Here is a 21,811-nt window from a genome sequence, read left to right as displayed (position 1 = left end):
TCGCAAATATTTATGAATTCAAAAATAATTGTTACGCCTGCCCTACAGATCAATTATTTAATTGTTCTTCCACGTTGCTTGTTATTTTTTTTAATTCTGAGACTTCGGCATTTTTAGCATCTCAGCATTTTTATTTGTTTTCAAGCTACATTTTCATTTACCTTCATTTCGATTATAATGTTTAGCTTATCTATTTAATCTCGATTTTTCCTGCTCTATCACAGGCTACTACTAGAAGTAAAATAACCTTAGTTATTATTATTATTTTTTTTTATTACGCCTGCTATAGTTTGATATAGTTTATTTGTTTTATCTTTAAAAAAAGCAGACATTTTCTGAGCAGTGTCATTAATTGAATTTTAACGGCATACACTCCGAAATAGATACATTTAAATTTAGTTAGATTTACCGTAGCTTTTATAAGATTTGCACCGAAGCCTCAGTATCAATACCATCGTTAATGGTTATCTTAATTAAGGCAGGTCTCTTGCACCACATCCGTGTCCGTTATCTTTTTTCCGGCTAAACTTTGATTGACTGATATTTTCTTTTAGATCATTTATTTATAATTCTTTTCAAACTTTTTTCCCTCGCGTAATTCTTCCAGCATAGTTTGAATTAAACTTTCTCTATTCATAGTATGTTCTAGCTGTCAGCTTTTCTATTTTATATTTTTCTGATTAAGCTTTAATTCTAGTTCCCTCTGCTTTTATTTTTCCCTCTGCTTTTTTTAATTTTCCAATCTCCTCTTTATCTACATTTCAAATGGCTCCACACTTTTTTTTTCACTTTTTTTAGGGTCTATATTTTACAGCAATTAATAATTGCGCTCTAAATAATACACCCCCTTCTTTATCTTTGAGTTTGTTTTTCTCTCTTTTAAATGAATTCTCAGCAGTTGCTATTCTAGTAGCTTTTACAGTCTTTTGTTAATACTTTTTCTAACATATAACACCTGTGCTATATTGCTTGTTCAATTCTTCTGTCTTTTTTATAGTTAGCTATTCATTAGTTTATTGTTTCTAAACCTCATCGATTTTGTTTCCTTAAAATTTAGTTTAATACCTTATTCTGACATATTTTCTAATTTTAAAATAATTTTTGAATATTTGTGATTCATTTCCTAATCTCCTAAAAAAACCTAAGAAATTTCTTTTTCTTTCGGTCTTGATCTCTTCATCCGCCATGATTGCTTTACTCCTAGGACAATCTTTCAGTTTTTGTACATTTTCTTAATTTCCCTACCTTTCTAATCTACTCTTTGGCTTTGTAATATTTCTATTAGTTTATCCTTTAGTTACATTCGAGCGGTATTTTCACGTTAGTAAATCGTACACTTATTTATCTCGTTCAAGGATTATGCAAGTACTCATTTTATGAAGATCATAAAAATCAATTTAATTATCTGATAGGTAATCTTGCTATTAACCCACCGATGAGCGTATCTTATTAGTGACTTTTACTTTTATTAATTTAATTAAATCGAAAAATGTTTCATAGACATCAACAAAAGTAATACATAACATTCTCATGGGATGCTGTAAATACTCTTGTCCAATACTTCCACTGTTTCCTTATGACAGTAAATATCAAAAATATAGTACCCCGAGTTACAAGCTACGTAATATTATTCGGGCATGTATTTATTTACCTCATTTATCAACCTGCTAATAACCGTACAAAATCAACTACTAAATGATCTATGCTGGATTGTTAACACGTAGAATCCTACTAAATAATCCGTATTTTAATTTAAAATCAAACATTTTTTTCTTTCTTTTTTGGCAATACTTTTCACTTCTGTATGTTAATGAAACATAACGGTACAAAAAATAATGAGAAATATGGATGCTGCTGTTACCTTAAAAAAAGGAACTTGTAAGAATTTATTTAAATACTTTAACTATAAAAGTTTCTGATTCAAGAAATTCAAACCGTTTATAATGTCTTGGAAATAAAAATTATCTTCTACAAATAAGCATTACGTTTGTTTTCTTCAACCAGTTTTCCAGCTATTCCCGGGTCTGTGTATGTTTACAGGCAAATGCAATTACCCCTACCGGCTTTCCAGACTTGACTTAAATTTATCGGTAAACATGTAGTATGGAAGAGGCTCAGTTTGATCACTACTGAAACACAAAAAACGGAATCTCCACCCAAAAACGAGTCCAATGATACCCACACACCAGTATCCCGAAATAAGGGGTCAGGAATAAAACTAAGAGGAGCTTCCAAATGTCCCAGCACAAAAAGGCCCCGTAATCACAACAAACTCTTTAGACGAGACATGTCTATCGAATAAAAATAATAACCGGTTTGTACAGCTATGTAAGAGAAAAATCAGCAAGAAAATAAAATAAAATAAAATAATCAATATTAATAAAAATAAAATGAAAATTGAATGTTGATATCAGTCCGATAAGAAAAATAAAATAAAAGAATAAAAGTTTGTAAACAGAATTTACTTACAAAAGAAAGAAAAACGGAAGTCCGTTATCGCGCAAACCTGCACTAATAACAAATAGCTCACTATCACTGAACAAATGATAACCAAATAATATCCAACCACCTTACCTAACAATAATATACTGCTAAATTAAACTTACTCGTATTTCCAATGGCAAAAAATTAAATAACACAAAAAACACAAAAATAAGGCACAATCCATCTCATTAAAAAAAGACGTTATCAACAAATAACCTATCCACAATTAGCCGTCGCACAAATCTAATTAAAATTAATCCGAAAACAAACCAAAAAAAAACAACTAAACAGCGAACATACAAGGAACAATCTTTCACTACGAAAACTCACACTCGACCGGCTCACCCCTCCTTGAAAGGGTTGTCCTAACCTAGGTCTTCCCCAAAACACAGGAAAAGAACCTCATTATTTGGTCTTGGTCCTGCAGCCGCGTCCCCCGAGAATTACAAAGGGTACATTTGGCCTTCGTTGGGCAATCCTTAATTAGATGCCCCGCAATCCCACAATTGAAACAATTTCCTCTTCTATCGGGACCGCCGTTGGATCCTGCCCGATGACCAATCCCCCAACATCTATAGCAACGCTCCTCAGCTGACCTCCTTGAAACCCGGCAAGACACCCAACCAATGAGGATGCGGCCGTCCTTCATCAATTTATTCGCGAGCAGAGGCGGAACCGCCATCGTTGCCACTTTTGTATCCTCAAATGAGGCCCGCAGGGAGAGTACATCTATCGTCACTGTGCCTCCAGCCGTCTTGCAGATATAACGCACTAACTCCACCTCAGAGATAAGGGCGTCTACGTCCTTTATGAGCTAGTGAACACGTCGAACGCCCGTACCGGCCGTAACTGTCGTGCCCTCCATCTTGTCTAAAATTTGCTGGCGTAGCTGCTTAGTAGCGTCTCAGTGTCCGTAACTCTGACGTGAAGGTCCTCTCCCTGACCTCAACGCACCGACAGAATACCTGCTTTGCTCGGATAGACGGAGTCCTTTACAGTGTGAAGGAGATCCGCATTTGTGCGGCCTGCCACCTTCACCATAACTTTCGAAAGTATGCCTACCCAAACCTGGGAAAAGTCTGCTCTTTCCCCAGAATTACAGGCCAATTTCCTTATTACCAGTATTTTCAAAGCTTTTCGAAAGGATTTTCCTGGAGAGACTTAGGCGACATTTGGGTAAAGGAGTACGGCCTGAGCAATTTGGGTTCAGGGAGGCCCACTCGACGACCCTCCAACTGGCTAAAATAATCGACAGTCTTGTCGGAGGCCTAAATAGAAAAGCGGTGGTCTGCAGCCGTTTTTCTAGATGTGGCTAAAGCCTTTGACAAAGCTTGGCATAGCGGCTTGGTGTATAAACTCGCACATACGACGATTCCCTGTCGCTATGTCAGATTAATACGGTCTTATTTACTAGACCGACAATTTGTTGTACGAGTAGGGGGAACAATCTTCTCCTCCAGAGACGTAGCCGCTGGAGTCTCCCAAGGAGCAGTGCTTTCGCCGTTCTTGTACACGGCCTACGTCAACGATATGCCGCTGTCGGAAGGAGTCAAAACAGCTCTATACGAAGACGACACGGCATATTATTATGAATCCGGAAGTGTAGATTACGCGACCGAGAGACTCCAACGGCAACTGGATCTATTAGAGCCGTGGCTTGATATGCGGAGAATCAAGGTCAACGGTAAAAAATCGGTGGCACTGATGTTCACGTACAAGACAAGTGCTCCAGCCAGGCAGCTGGAAATCTCAGGAGAGAAAATCCCCTTTGGGAAAAGAGTCAAGTACCTGGGAGTAGTCCTGGACAAACGGGTTACCTTAGGAGAACATGTAAAATATGTGACCCAAAGGGCAAAGGCCGTCAGGGCCTCACTTTACCCAGTACTGAACAGTGCCAGCCCATATCCACCGGCAACCAAATCACTCATTTTTCGGCTATACGTCTTGCCAATTCTAACATATGCTTACTCGGCATGGGGAGCTTTGTTGAACTCCACGCTTCAAAATAAATTAGAAGTCATCCAAAACATAGCGTTGTGGACGATATTTGGAGCACCGTGGTTCGTCAGAAACATCACTCTTCGCTACGATGCGGGAGTACACACCGTATCAGAGGTGGGATTGGCGCAGGCACGCAGACTGTTCGGGAGAGCGGCCGTGTCCGAACACGGCCATCTCCGGGACATCTGCCGAGGGAACCGTACTCCACAGAGTATAAGAAAATGGCCTCATGCCATATTAAACGAACCACCGTGAAGAGGCGGTACGAGAGGCAAAAAATTACAAACCAGGCTTAGGAGCCTCTATATTGCGTAACCTATAAATGGAAACCGCACAAAAATTCCGGCCGCGAAAGATTTGTTAAAACTTAAATTTTGTTGAAACTATAATCCCTAGAGATCACCCCACACCTTCCCACGAAGAGACACAATTTCATTTAGTCAGCATATGCGACTCCCTCCGGAAAACGGGGCGCATTTCTCGCTCCAAATAACTAGAGCTCCGGTTGGCGCACTCCTGCTAATCCATAGGTGCTGGTGCCAAGGGTACTTCAGCGGATGGACTGAAGGGGAATCAAGCCGGGATTACTAGGCTTAAAACGGTCAGAACCAGTAAATAAATTACACCATGGTCCATACGGATAGGAACGCAAATTACCAAATCCGTCCATAAATAAAACTTAAAATTTATAACTGCCACTAAATAACCGATGAAATCCGCCCGATAATAGAAAGATACAGCAGCAAGAGACATTGTCCAGGCTCTGCAATATGTAGGGAGAAATATTGAAACTCCCGCCATTCTCGCGTTCCGTTCCGTGGGAAGGGGAGACTGTTTCAGTCGCATTTGCGTTACCGTTTAGGACGGACGAAACTTTGGGCTCTCCAATAGATGAGGTAGAATTAAATGCTGTCGTACAGAAAGCAAAAGAAAATAAATCCCCGGGTGCAGATGGGATTCCCTTTGAATTTTACAAAGCTGCACGGAAGGATTTCAATAAAATGTTGGTTAATTTTTTTAATAATATTTTAGAGAACGGTCAAGCGCCCAGAAATTTTTCGGAAGGAATTATATTCCTGATCCTTAAAAAAGTAGATCTGTCGGATCTATTAGTATATTTAGCGGCTTAAAACAGGGATGTTTATTCTCACCTGCTTGTTCTCATTGTTTATCAATGATGTTATGGATTGCATCGGGGAGGGCGTTTGGATCGATGATCTTAATCTTAAAGGATTGTTGTATGCTGATGATTTGACGCTAGGGCGTCCTCGCCAAGAGCGCTTCAGATAATAATTAACGATCTAAAAAAATAATGAAAACAATGGGGATTAATAATTAATATGGAGAAAACAAAAATTATGGTTTTTAGGAGAGGGGGGTCGGTTAGAGAGACATGAAAGATGGTTTTGGGGAAATCAGCAAATCGAAGTGGTCAATAAATATATATACTTGGACATTACTTTTACTTCTTTGCTGTCTTTTGAAGAGCACATAAGGGAACGGGTATCATTAGCCAAATTTGGTTTGAATAATATGTGGAGTAATCTTTTGGCTAACAATGAAATACCGGTGAAAATTAAATGGGAAGTTTTTGAAGCGGTAACGAGGGCGGTGGTAACATACAGGGGACCGGTTTGGGGTTATATGTTCGATGAATGAGGTTTCGTTAAGGTTTTTTTGTTAAAAGGTTATTCTGTTTGCCGCAGTCCACTCCTAATTATGTTATACACTTAGAAACGGACAAGAATTATTTATTTTATTACTTTTAGTATGAATTATAAAGATATTGAACTTAAAAGAAGATCGTTGGCCGCGTAAACTTGCTATTTAAGTTATCGAGTACAATATCAGATTTTAGGGTGTCAGTCGATGACGGAAAGGTAAGGGTGTGCGTTTAGCGAGAGTGTGGTTGGCGCGTGTGATTGGAATGTACAGCGGAATGGTGTGAATCAATTTATGAAGTTGTTAAAGGAGAAATAGATGGCGCGTGCGGAAAATTCCTTATTTCAAAATATTTACCATCGTCTGGATCATGTACTCGAAGATCGGAATTATTTTACTGGTAAATTTAACAGGAGAAAAATGTCGGTAATATTTAGAACGCGGGGTACACTGTCTTGATTAAATAAAATTCCGGGTTGAGAAGGCGGCAATGGCTATACACATTATGCAATAGGTTGAAGGAAGAAGACGTATCACGTTTTATCAGAAGATGCCCGATATTAACGCACATAAGAAATTCTAATCTGGGCAACAGTGTCTTAACAGGGGAACAGATAATCAGTCAACTTAATGGAAGGGATTGGAAAAGGCTGATAAAATTTATTAGGTGTGCTTGCTCTTACAGATGTAATGTAGTTGTAGAATTTAATACTCAAGAGTCAAATATGGAAGTGTGGGTGTGCTATCCAAGTGCTTCGAATTTAGGATGAAGTTATGTATTGCTGAGTCCCGCTCCACTGAAATGCATAATTTAAAGGCGAGGTCATAATCAAACTACATTAATAAATTTCATGTTCATTAGACTGGGGGCCGATTGATGGTTATCTTATACGTGTTGTACTGTACCGATTATTATTTGTTTTTTTATTACGTCTAGTTTTAGTTTATTTTCATTTAGCCGTTAATTGTAGTAGAATTTGGTTTACTTCTGGGAATTAGATTATTAATTATTTTGCATCATTTTATATAAATATATGTGTGTAATAATAAGATTATTATAATTTTGTGTTTGTTTATAGTAGACTTTTTAAATGTTAGAACTCAACCTGACAGACGACCAGTTCTTGGTTATGTCTATGAAATATTGTTTATGTATTTTTTTATTTTTTTATTATATTCATTCTAAAATAAACATTTTTTTATTATTAACTTAGAAGAGTGCTTCCCAAACCTTTCCGAGTTGCGGCCCCCTTTTTTAATTAAAAATTTTCCATGGCGCCCTACCCTAAGTAAAAGTATGCCTATTCGTAAATAAGAGATAAAAATAAATAAAATTCGATCATTATTTTTTTACTTTATTAACATTAAATTAATAATTATAAATATCTTAGTTCAATTAATTATGAAGCTTTTACAATATTTCGCGGCGCCCCTGTGAAGAGGCCGCGGAGCACAGTTTGGGAATCACTGACTTAGATTAGAATTCTGGGTGACAGGTAAATTTCGGTCGTATGGCAAGTTTATCCAGTTAGGAGGTAACTAATTTTCAAATAATATAAATAAGTCGGATTTAACCCTAAAGAATTTTTGACGATCAATTAATCAATTTATATTTACGATATTATCAAATTTCATTTTCATTGTGATATGTATATGGGACATTCTTTTACAAACCGAACACCTTTCTGACCGACACGTTTTTGATTTAGCTAAAACTTTTTTTACGTGTTCTATACGACAAAAAAAAGATATACCTATTCGAGGAAATTTTTTTTCTTTTCATTTTTTTGGAAAATAGAAAGAATTGAAAATTTAAGAATTTTGTGATTTTTGGCTTGTAGTATGTTTTAAAAAAATCATAACTCTGGTTCTATTTGAGCTACAGATTTCATTTTTTTTTTTTTTCATTATAGTACTAAAACAGTTAATTGTACAATTCATTCCGATTCGATGTGATACAATATCTAGGAGGAAATATACCAAAACATTTTTATTGACTAGTTGTAGGGCGTACCTACGGCATTCTCCACAGCTAGGCCCTCCGTGCGGGTTGCCCTGGTGGGCGGCGTTTCGGAATGGGATTATTAGGTCTCCAAAATTGATTACCTCTTGTGTAAAAATACTTTTTTTTAAATTATGAAAATTGATATAACGAAAGCTAAATTAGAAATTTAAATCTATAAATTGTTACTAACGAATCGGAATTTTTGCTAATGATCGGTACATTCCGGTGCCTACTTTTTAGTTATAGTTCATTATTTTATGAATAAAAACAATCACGTAAATAAATAAAAAAATATATAAAAACAGATTTGTAAAACACCACTCTTAAATTAAACACAGTAAAAGGTAAAAAATAATTTTAGGACGGTATCTCAGAATGGATTTGACAACAAGCTTTGATGGTAATATGTAAGATTATATGAAAGTCATAGCTTCAAATTAAAAATTTGATGTTTTTATCAATTTTTTCTCGTGCGTGATGAATGACCTAAGAGTAGGGTGTAAACACGCATAAGAAAAAAAATTAGCAAAAACATTAGATTTTTGATTTGAAGTTACGACCTTCACATAATCTTTCATATCACCATCAAGGCTTATTGTCAAATCCATTTTGAGATCCTAAAATTATTTTTTATATTAGAGTGCGTATAATTTGAGTAGTGTTTTAAACATTTTTTTACATATTTTGTTCTCTATTTTCTACTGTTTAGAGCATTAAATATACTAGTGGTTTTTAAAAATTTTTTTATATATTTTTTATTTTCTACTTTTTAGTCTTCATGAATTTATACTTTACAGTTGCGCTAGCGCACAGGTTTGAGCGTATTTGGCGAAAGATCGGATCGGTACATTTTACGGTGGATGAGTGCAATCAAAACCAAAGGCTAAATGATTTAATTTCCGAATAACCAAGATCTGGTCGATCAAGAGTATACCCTATGCGTTAAAAAGTTAGTACTCGACCTGCTCGAACCTACCGTTTGAATCGTAAAAATCGGACAAGCGGGTCGATAAGATTTACGGTGGCATCCTATCGCAATCTCCGAACGGCGTCCCGGGGGAACTTGAAAATTTTATCATCCGACCGTTACCACAGGGAGCGAATGGGATATTTGCCAACGGGAGGACGAACATTTTTTCAGAGCGCTAGGACCGACCGTTTTCGAGATATTTGCGAAAATTCGGATCCGGTTAAAAAGTACGAAATTTTCCCAAACTTTCGTTATATATTTCGCATATATATCGATATTTATACGGTAACAAGTATACACCTGAACATCACGAGACATGTACTAACGAATCGGGATTTTCCGCTAGTGATCGGTACATTCCGATGCTAAGCTAAGGAGAACGCCCACACAGACACACATACAAATGCCGTTTAGTAGGGAAGAATATATAAAACAGCGTTAAATTTGGTGGGGTAAAGACAAAGCTCATATTCTATTTTAATTATTTTTTTATTAATTTGGTTTATTAATTTATGGGGCTTGGGAATAGTATAAAGAAGCAATGGTATTAATATAGTGTTTTCTGGGCTATTATTTAAATATAGACGACACGTTGTAGTTGTATACTGGGTTCTTTGTAGTATAATATAGAAAAAAAATTTAGTTTTAATTAAAACGCGTCAGAAAAAATACACAGAAATCTCCACAAAGAAATGGTAAAAATACAGCACAAAGAGGAATTTCCGGAAGAATGGAAAACAGCAATAATCCACCCTTTACATAAAGAAGGTGATAAAACCAAGCCTAACAACTATAGGGGAATTTCCTTACTATATTTCACTTACAAAATTCTATCAAGAATAATTCACAACAGAATCAAAGACCAACTGGAACAAGAACTAGGGGAATACCAAGGGGGATTTAGACCATGGGGAGGCTGCCCAGAACAAATTTAAAATTAATTATAAGGTATCATAAACTAAGGAATAAACAACTGTTAGTGACTTTTATTGATTTCAAGAAAGCAGATGATTGTGTACATCGAGAATACCTGCTAAAAATCCTGAGAAATTTAGGGCTTCACCCAAAACTGGTCAAAATCATCGGACTAACACTAACGGATACGAAATCCAAGGTTAAATTCAGGGGAGAAAAATTAAATAAAGATAACGTTAAAATAGGAAAAGATATCTCAGTAAATTGCCTAGGCTTTGCGGATGATTTAGCCCTACTAGCCCAAAATATAGAAGAGGCCAGATACCAACTGTCAACACTGGAAGAGATTGCAGGAAAAATTGGTCTAAATATTTCATACGAAAAAACCAAAATTATGGTGAGAGACCCACTATGCATAAGCAAAGTAAAAAATAATCAGTAATGACATAGAATTAGTAGAAAACTTTACATATTTGGGGGAAAACATCACACACAACCTCCAAGGAAATCCAAACTGGAATGAAAGAATAAATAAACTCATCAAAGCCACAATAAAAACGCAAAACATCTATAACAAAAAATGCATGTCCATAAACACAAAAATAAGACATTATAACTCAGTAATCCGACCAGAAATACTTTACGGATACGAAACCATATTTGGACCGTACCAGACAAGGTTTACCGACAAACTGGAAAAAATTGAAAGACAAATTCTACGACGATGTATCGGAAAAAAACATTAAAAAATACGGGATTTGGAGAATTATTCCAAACGAAGAGATTTACAAAACGATCATCCCGATAACCAATAAATTTAGAAAGAAGAGAATTTCCTTTCTAGGACATATTTTCAGAACGGAAGAGACCAGACTTATCAGACGGATAATCAAACTTTTCTGGAACAAGAAAAGCAGACCGAACTGGTTATACGAAGTACAGAAATACATGGAGGAATTAGACAACCCGTGAAAACCTAAAACTATGAGAAATTAAAAAATAAAGAAACAAGATTTCTATCAAAACCCAAGAAAACAATAAGCCGGGTGTACTCTGAACAAGAAAGGCCAAGAAGATCTGAACCCTTAGAAATTACTGGCAAAAAAGAAAAGCTGAAAAACAACAAATCAGCGAGGAAAGAACTTGCCAAAAAAATGAACTAAAGTGATCCATTATGGTCTTAAAAGTAAAAAAAAAAAAAAATGTGTTTCTAAAACTTAACTCAGACTCAACGTTTTCAAAAATTAACCTGTTATATATTTTGTAATGTTCCATTTTATTATAAAATCTTAAATTCCCCTTGTTTCCATTCGCGGTTTCCTAGGTCCTTGCGTTGCACGGCTCTATTGACCTCTTAGCATTTTTTTAATGCGTTTCCTAGGTAGTTCTCTATTGCACTAATCTGAACATGATAATTTGTGAACAATATGTTTTTTTTTTCCATTTATAACATCTTGTTGAATGAATAGGTTGAAAAATAAGTATGTATAACTGATTAGTAAATTCTGTTTATAAAATGTATCGAAATTAAATAATTTAACATTATTTTTTTCGACAATAAGAAAAAATAAAAGGAAATAAATTTATTATAGAAATAAATATATTTCAATTAATTTTCATTTCTGTAACATCATTTTTGTATTATACACGCACTAATGTTCTTGTATTGGGAATGGATTTTACGTTGAATTTACTGTGAAAACCTCCCTGTCGATTCTGTTATTACGCCACGAACTTACACAAACATGATAGGATGCGATAAGTCGGATGGAGATTAATCGCTTTACACTGATTATATTTTTACGAAGTGAATGACAATAGTGGTGGGGATGGGTAAGTAGAATAGATAGAATGGACAGGTACACGTACATACACAATATGTGTTCGGATAGGCAGATAAATCTTTTTATTTTAGGAAGTCAGTAAAACATTTTTCCTCTACAATAATATAGAGTCGGGGTAAGACGACTGAGTTTTGAATCACAGTTATATATAGACAGGCTAGACGTGCACTTCAACCACAGGTTTGGTCTAGTGGTGAACGCGTCTTCCCAAATCGGCTGATTTGGAAGTCGAGAGTTCCAGCGTTCAAGTCCTAGTAAAGTCAGTTACTTTTATACGGATTTGAATACTAGATCGTGGATACCGATGTTCTTTGGTGGTTGGATTTCAATTAACCACACATCTCAGGAATGGTCGAACTGAGAAAGTGCAAGAAGGCTACACTTCATTTACACTCATACATATCATCCTCATTCATCCTCTGAAGTATTATCTGAACGGTAGTTACCGGAGGCTAAACAGGAAAAAGAAAGAAGAAGACGCGTGTTCTTCAATAAGGAAGGGAGATAAAGAAATAGGTTCAAAGATACTACACATACACATGCTACACACGATAGGCTCGGAATCCCGCATCCTTAAACGTAGATTAACACATTACACACCGCGAAGGAATATTTCGTTACAGATACACATATATATCCATAGGCTTGCAGAGGCAGGTGAGAATTTTCGTTCAATTTACACTTATATGGGTGCTTACACATACATATTTGGTATATACCTTCTGAACATATGTACACAAGTATGTACACGTTCTACCTTGTGTATTCGATCACATACCTTGTTTGTGTAAAAGTGTACATACTCGTCCACAATTTACATTTCTATAGGGGAATACAGTAACACTTTCACATACAAGATATTAAGATATGTACCTTGTGTATGAGAAAGTGTTACTGTATCCTCCTATAGAAGTGCAAAATGTGGACGCGTATGTACAATTGCACATACCTTATGTATGTGAAAGTTTACGTAGATAGTACTCGCATTTTTCTCACTTGCCAACTAAACTTAGAAACTCAGTGTGATTAAGCAGGACAGAGTGGAAAAATAATATTAATATTTAAAATATAACATGTAATATTTATTTATTAATATTTTATTTATTTTTATAATATTTATATTATTCAAAATAATAATATTAATATTTTTTTAATTATTAATTTACAACGAATTAAGAATAGAGAATGTTTCATTTATTATTAACAAACTAGCAGACCTGGCAATGCTAAATTTAATTGTTAATATTAATATTATTGTTAAGTATTTTACGAAAAACATTGAGTTGTTTCTGTTTGTGTACTTTGGCGTATGTTGCTAGGCTAAATTAATATTATTGACAATTTTGTAATAATATTAATTATGGTCATGACGGTATAAATAAAATCAAATAAAAATTAAAATAGTTATAAAAAAGGGAACAAATGTTACTCTTGATTTATATTTTTGAATTTATTTAGTTCGTCGGATATTTAGGTTGTAGGCTCATCCTATTATTTAAAAACATATCCGAAATAAATTTAAATTAAATAATTAGCTCAAATAGAAAGGTAAACACGTGAAAATTGTATAATCTCTTTATTATACAATGAACGGTAATTCTTATTTTGTTAATGTAACTGAAGATAAGAGTTGTGGCTATACATTTTTTTTGTTATACGAAGAAGCCATTACATTTTCTTCAAGCTCCGCCTATATCCGGTTATTGCAACAAAGAGACCCCCCTCTACCATCTACGGCAAATAAACATCTAAAAATAAGCCGAACACACCAGCACAAGGATGACGATGAGGAAATAGGCGGTTCAACTGTTGACAGGTGATTGTGACGTCACTATCAGTTCAATAAACTTCCGTTAATGCTGCCGTTCTCGTGTTTCAACCTTTTATTTTATATGATATTTTATTAATTTGAGTAGGATAAAAATAATAAATACCAGATATGTTTCAAGATTTAAAATTCATTTCGAAATAAATTTTCTCTTTTTACTAGTTCTATGTCTTGGTTTGACATTGTAACTCTATGCTATTTAACTTACTATTATTATTTAGCTTATCAAATGAAATATGAACTAAAGGAATATTGCATAATAAACATTATAATAAATTTAAATACTGAATTTCCTTCATTTTATTAAAGAATATTCCATAATAGGATACTGTATGTAATGAACAATATACGATATTTTCCTACAATACTGAGTGATACATGAAGTCCCTTACACAATTAAAAATAAAATTTGTATTTTCTGTAGAAGTTTATAACATACAATCTTACCCTGCTAACGGGGAGTAAGGATATGTGTTTGCGGTAAACTTTGATACGTCACGCAATAAAATTCTGGGGATTATTACTACTTCATTAAAAACCCCAGAGCCTATTCTCAGATATCTCATTCTTATTATCTGGAAGGAAAATTATTTGTCACAGTATCTACTTGAGCTGTTCACCGCAGGGCAATTGATTAATAAATAATAGCTGTTCCTAACCCGATATTATATTTTCCGATGAAGAGACATTAAATCACTTTTGCGTGGGATTTGTTGGCTCTTTTTCCTTATTCGTGATTTGTTTGACATAGGTGGTGTTCTGTGACTTTTAGCAAAAATCTTACTAGGATAGTGATTAAAATGTGAGAATTTTTAAAGTTAATTATATACATCCTTAGTATTTGTGTGATTTGATGGAGATTCGTTTTATGGATCTGTTCAGGAATTATCTTTCCTACTTTGCGCGCTGTGAAGACACTAATCTAGGCTATGATGCTTATCAAGTAAAACCAGGTTTTTAACATAATATAATAAGTAAAATTTTGTTAATTTATGATAAACACAAAGTTCAACAATAATAATTAATTGATTACCTAATTTAGATAAAGTTTAGCAACAAAACCTATTTTTTTGTTTTAAGTGCTAAAAATTCCTTCTTATGAAGAAAAATGCTAGTAAAATGATATTACTAGCAGAAAAAAAAAACAAAATTTTTAAGTTCGTGTGCAAAAATATTTTTTACTGAAGCCATCAAACTGAACATAAATTAAACAAGTCTGCTAAAATGTTAAACAATAATTTTGAATAATGTTCAGCGATTGAAAATAATATTCAAAATATTTACAAATTACATAATGATGAATCACATGTATTGCTCGTACAAATAATTTATAAACACTAAACAACCTATCAGCCTTTACATTTGATAAAATACACAAAAAAGCGGGGAATGAATTGTATAACTTGACGTGCGTAAAAGTTAATTAAAATCATGAATTCTTTTTTCCACATTCAAACTTTAAAAATGTCTTTAAAAAGATATAAAATCTATACACGAGTAAGTTGTCTTTTTAATTCAGTAACAATTTGAGCTTTGAATTGAATAAGTGTAACACAGCTTAAATAATTAAAAATTTTTTTCAAAAAAGCAAATTTTAAAGTAAATTTAAGAAATTTGAAAATTTTTTGAAATTGTTTTTTTAATCAAAATTTGTTTCTAAAGTATATATATTTTTTAATTTTAAAGCTAAAAAACTGTTATTAATAAAATTAATTGTTTAAGAAAGTTTAAAATAATATTACATTTCAAAACGTTCATAAAATTGTTGGTTTTAAGTTTCGTATCAATGCTTGCAACAAATGTTAAAATCGAAAGTTTAAACAATAACACCAGGCCTATATATATTATGAACGGCTTGGTAAGATGAAATTATTAAAGCAACATTGGAAAATGGTTATAAATATAAATTCGAATAAAACGTAAATACAAAAATTCACAATTAAGAGAAATATGTACATTTGAATATTTTAACTTTTAAAATATTCACTAAAATGAACCTTAAATAAATAAAAATCGAGATTTAAAGTAAATGTTTTTTTTTTTTTTTTTAATTAGGAAGCTCTCCCATTTTTTTAATATCACTCCCTCAGGCGGATATGTTAAAAAATACAGTCATAATTCTAAATAAACAAAGTTATAATTTTCTAGAAAGGGGATGAACATTTTTTTTTTTTTTTTAAGAAATACTATAAAGTATGGGCTATAAAAAAATTAAGACACTTACATTTTAATTACAATGGGTAACTCTCAAGATGGATTTAAATTTAAATTAGTTTTTAAAATTTTTTATTACGACAGAGCATCGGAGTGGGATGGGAAAAACATTTTTATAGTGTTCTGAACCCTTACTGATATAGAAAAATAGATGCAAAAAACTCCCGTTAACTCATTTTCTAAAGCAAGTTTTAATTAAAAAGAGAAAAATATATAAAATAATTTTTTGGGGAGAGGGTGAATATTAATTTTTTTTTGTAATGTGTGATTTTGATAAAAGAATCTTCAACCTTTGTAAGAAAAATTTTGCTGAAATGCCCCAGTAAAGATGTGAAATTTTATTTTGACAAAAGACCCCCCACGCCTTTTTTAAATTATCGCAAAAATTTAATATATTCTTTCCCTCCGAAGGTAGTACCTGTCTAACAAGTTTGAAGAAAATTGGTCCACGGGGTCCAGAGTTATAAGACCAAATACAGGTCAACATACATACACATATGCGCAAACGTTCGTTTGACAAAAATAGATTTTTTGGACTTCGGAGCATTGCAATAAAAATGATTTTCGCAGATTATTTACAATTTATTTAAATCTAAGTTTTTGTTAAAATTGTTTCTTTAAATGTCTCCTTCAGGCACAAAAATTAAAAGAACCAATTCTTTAAGATTTTTTTGACCGATCACTATACAATAGACGTAACACTACTACTGAAGGTCTGAAGGTGCTGAAGGTCATTACACTCGATGACATCATGCATACTACTCAAATTCACGAAGCTCTATGCTGCACAATAAGGGTTTTTATAAAAAGAACTCCTCGGTTTCAAGTATTATTTAAACAGCTTATATTTAAAACATTACTTACAAGAGTATTATTCTGAAAGATTAAATTCGTAAGTTTTTTTTGGTGTTTAATACACTTGTGTGCACCACTTGGTCTTCAGCATAGATGGTCTTTAGTCGGGAGAAGACAACCATGATGTGTTTGAAAGGTCAAATAGCCGAGACGCATCAAGCGCGGGTTTCGATGGCTGGCCTTTCCGTTAGGGTACAGAAATATCTGGGTATTATCCTTGATGAGAATCTTCGATTAAAGGAGCACCTCCAGTTTGTTGCAAAGAAGGCATGCGATGCTTTCTTTGGTGTCCGAAGAATCATCCATCCCGATTGAGGGTTGAATTTCCGTACCATGCGGATTCATTACAAAGGTGTCTGTGATATCATAATGTTGTACGCTGCGTCTATCTGACCTCATCGTATGCAATTTAAGAGTTATAGAGACTTTTTTTACGAGCCACCGTCTTCTTTTGTTAGCTGTTGTGAGGGGTTACAAAGACTGTCTCGCGCGAGGCATTCTCTGTTATCGCCGGCATGAAACCGATAGTTATCCTCGCTACGGAACGTAGCGTTATATCGCAAAGAAGTTAAGCCTTTTGATCCCAGGGCGTATGCGTCATGCAAACGCCCTGGAATCAAAAGGACCTTGGTCTTCAATCTCAGATTGAAAACCAAATCTGAATCTTGGCAAAGTTAGGTGGGACGAATCTTCTACTGGTCGGTACACGCATGGTATTTTCCCAAATATTATAGGCTTGTGAGCGATTAAAAGTAGTTTTAAGTAATGAATTGATTTAATTAATTAATGTCGAACAGTAGTTGAAAAGGTAGAGGAACTGAACAATTTTTCCAACACTCAGTACATTAAAAATGCGGCGGAATCATAATAGAAAAGACACAAATTTCACGTTTTTTATTTTACATTTCTTGAGTAGTAATCCTGAACTACATACGACTAATATTTATTGAGAATATCTGAGCAATTTTCTTTCAGGAATAATTTACGTTTTAAATCAGCAAAATACCTACAACCATGTTATTCTAGTAGTTAACACACACACGCGCGCGCGCGCACACATATATTTAGAATTGAATTATTCACCTTCATCAATTCGAAATTACTCAGGAGCATAGGGATGAATAGGTTTTTTTTTCATAAAAAAGTACCCGATGTATGAAATGAATAAATTTGATAGGAAAAAATTTGGTTTAGTTAAAACTTTCGAGCCCAAAAAAAAAATAATTTTAACAAAATCTACATTTCGCGTTGGTATCGGAGATTTTTGTCACTGAATCGTCAGGAATTGTCAGGATAATGACAGTTCTATTCTGTACCGATTTCAGTTTTCCATGATCAAAATAAATTTATCTTGATATTTTTATACTTAGGCGTTACAATGAATATAAAAATCCGTAGAAATGTGGATCGTAAATTTTTTTACGATCATAATTGCTCTATACCTAGAATTCAGATCGCATAAAATAAAAATTTAAAACATAAATAAATCGGGTCGAAACAAATTGTTATGGAGTTACTTTTTTTTTAAAAAGCGTTGAATTAATCGAACATAAATTATCTTAAAAATCTTTCGGTTTTGTCATACATAAAGCAGCTGAAGCCACTAGTTTGCCACCTACCCTATGATACAACAATCATGGTTAATTTCTCCGAAAATAATGACAGAATATAGCCAATCTTTTTTGTAAGAAAGTTTATGAGTATTTTACAAAGAAAAATATAAATGTCAATTCCAATTTGGTGGGGTTTGTATATTAATGTGTTATATTATGTTATTTTCAGTGGTAAAGATAACGTGAAACCATCTCGGTCCGTAGTAAGTCTGGTATTGTGATGCTTGTTATTCTTGAGAATGGCTTTATCATTTCCACAAATGAGTTTTATCTTAAATTATACTACGCGGTTATGTCATCTAAAATAAAAAAGATGCATGATTTTGTATTGGAACTTGTCCCGAAAGAGATTTAAATCTTTTATTTCCGTAGAAATTTGAGTAGGCTACAACGTAGATCTTTACAATCGTTAGATTTAAATCAAGCTCCGATAAAAGGATTTTTTTCTTCTATGGAGAGGAAAAATTTATATAATTTCAGATATATTATAATCTTTTACATTAATTGTGTATAATAAACTAAACGCGGGTTTTTAAAGATATTTAAGATTGCAGTTTAATATGGCATTTGTTTATTGCTGTTTGGAATATTCATATATATTTAAAATTTTTATATCTCGTTTACTATTTGTGTAATGATAAAAATGCTGCTAGAAGGTCTTATAGTAATCGGTCAAAAATTGGGTATGGATTTTTTATATTCCTCGACGTTTTATGGCCCAGGAACCCCAAAAAAACAAAAAAAAGTGAGGGTAATGTTCTTACTTTACACACTTATGTACGTGTGTTGGCGTGTAACTTAAAAACTTTTGACCGAATAAACCGGTTTTGATGAAATTTTGTACAGACTCGTATGTAAGGCAATTTGTCGGAACCATTTTGGGATCAATATCTCCAAGGGTTGGGGAAGATAGTTTTTGAGATCAATCATAACTGCAAATATAATTTTATATTAAGCTCAGTACATACGAGCACGCTTGCTTTACCATTTAAAAAAATTATCCCAAAATTCTCCCTTTTCCAAAAATCGAAAAAAGCTATTACTTTATTTAAGACATATTTTTTAACCGAATTTTTTTTTCCTAGGCGTAATACAAGTGACCCAAAAAAAATACTTCGTGGGCAATATTAGGGTGGGGAGTCAATCAAAGTAAAAAAGGCCAATTTTTTGAATTTTAAAAAATTTTTTTTGTTTATTTTCATGTATCATTACTTTTCCAATATATAAGAATAAATAATCAATGTCAGGAAAGTATTACAAGTTGTTTTAGATATATCATTTCACACTGCACCAATCTTGTTCGTTCTCCGAAAAAGTTAATAAATAATTTTTCTGAATTAGTTTTCAAAAGAAGTATGAAACTAAATTCTAGTTTAGGAAAAGATTAACAAATATAGTCAAATTATACTTTTAGAGATTTTAAAATATTAAAAAAGATAAATTTTTTAAAGTAAATTTGAGAATTTAACATTAAAAAAAATTAATGTTGAAAACCCAGTCCCTTCTAGGACAAGTGATTATACAAATGTACAACACAAGATAATAATTTACTTTTTAATTTAAGTAACTTGATAAATAAAATTCAAATTATCGTTACGAAAAATGATTTTTTTTAAAATTAGAAGTCGGTACAGTACTTTTTTCTATTATCTAATGATCTCATACTTCAATGTAAAGCATTAAAGGATTTGAATAGCAGAAAGGCTCCTAATTGGTGGGGAGGCCCCCTTAAGAGTTAAAGGACGCTTCCCTTGGACCGAGTTTTACTTAACTGTATGTCCGGCCCAGGGGAGTAAAAATAAAAAAAGGCTCCTAGGATAGACGGGATACCTGCAGAATTACTGCGTAGTACAGTTGAAGAAGCGTTAGATAGACTATACAAACTGTTATATAGTATTTATGAAAAAGGGGAAGTTCCGTCAGACTTGTGACGGAAGAGTGTTATTGTCATGACACGAAAGAAAGCAGGAGCAGATAAATGTGAAGAATACATAATAATTAGTCATGGATCAAAAATTTTAACTAGAATTCTGTACAGAAGAATTGAAAGGATAGTGGAAGAAGTGTTAAGAGAGGACCAATTTGGTTTCAGGAAAAGTGTAGGGACTAGGGAAGCAATTTTAGAATCCATATTAATAGTAGAAGGAAGATTAAAGAAAAACAAACCACATACATGACATTTATAAGCTTAGAAAACGTAGATGTTTGATAACATAGAATGTAATAAAATGTTCAGCACTTTAAAAAATTAGTGTTCAAATACAGAGATAGAAGAACAATTGCTAACATTTACAGGAACCAAACGGCAACAGTAATAATCTAAAAGCATAAATAAGAAGTAGTAATAAAAGGAGTCAACAAAAATGTTCCCTATCCCCGTTACTTTTTAATCTACATAGAACTGGCAGTTAATGATGCTAAAGAACAATATAGATTCAGAGTAACAGTGCACGGTGAAAAGATAAGGATACTACTATTTGCTGACGATATAGTAATTTTAGCCAAGAGTAAAAAAGATTTAGAAGAAACAATGAATGGCATAGATGAAGTCCTACGCAAGAACTACCGCATGAAAATAAACAAGAACAAAACGAAAGTAATAAAATGCAGTTGAAATTAAGTAGATGGGCCATTGAATATGAAAATAGGACGAGAAAAGACTATGGAGGTAGAAGAAGTTTGTTTGGGAAGTAGAATTACTAAAGATGGACGAAGCAGGAGTGATATAAAACTCTGAATAGCACAGGCGAAACGGTCTTTCAATCAGAAATATAATTTAGTTAAATCAAAAATTAATTTAAACGTCAGGAAAATGTTTTTGAAAGTATATGTTTTGAGAGCGTAACTTTACGTGGAAGTGAAACTTGGACGATCGGAATACCTGAGAAGAAAAGATTAGAAGCTTTTGAAATGAGGTGTTATAGGAGAATTTAAAAAATCAGATGGTTGGATAAAGTGACAAATGAATGTGTGTTGCGGCAAATTGACGAAGAAAGAAGCATTTGGAAAAATCTAGCTAAAAGAAGAGACAGACTTATAGACCACATCTTACAGCATCCTGGAAGAGTAGCTTTGATATTGGACAGGTAGATGGGAAAAATTGTGCAAACGTTTGGAATATGTAAAAAAAATTGTTAGGGATGTAGGATTTAGGGGGTTTTCCCGAAATTAAACGACTAGCATTAGATAAGGATGCTTGGAGAGTTGCATCAAACCAATCAAATTACTAAAGACAAAAGAAAGAACTCCAATGTAAATTAGTATGACGCAATAATTTTTTTCGCTGAAAAGAATTAGATATCGTATCAATTACATTTATCAGTTATAATTTATCATAAAAATAAAACAGAAATTGTAATACAACCTACACAGTGTTGATGATGACGCATATGAATTTACTGTACAGTTAATAGATTTGTC

This window comes from Lycorma delicatula, chromosome 6 (genome assembly GCF_047948215.1).
Source record: "Lycorma delicatula isolate Av1 chromosome 6, ASM4794821v1, whole genome shotgun sequence".
Lineage (NCBI taxonomy): Eukaryota > Metazoa > Arthropoda > Insecta > Hemiptera > Fulgoridae > Lycorma > Lycorma delicatula.
This window is presented reverse-complemented; position numbering follows the sequence as displayed.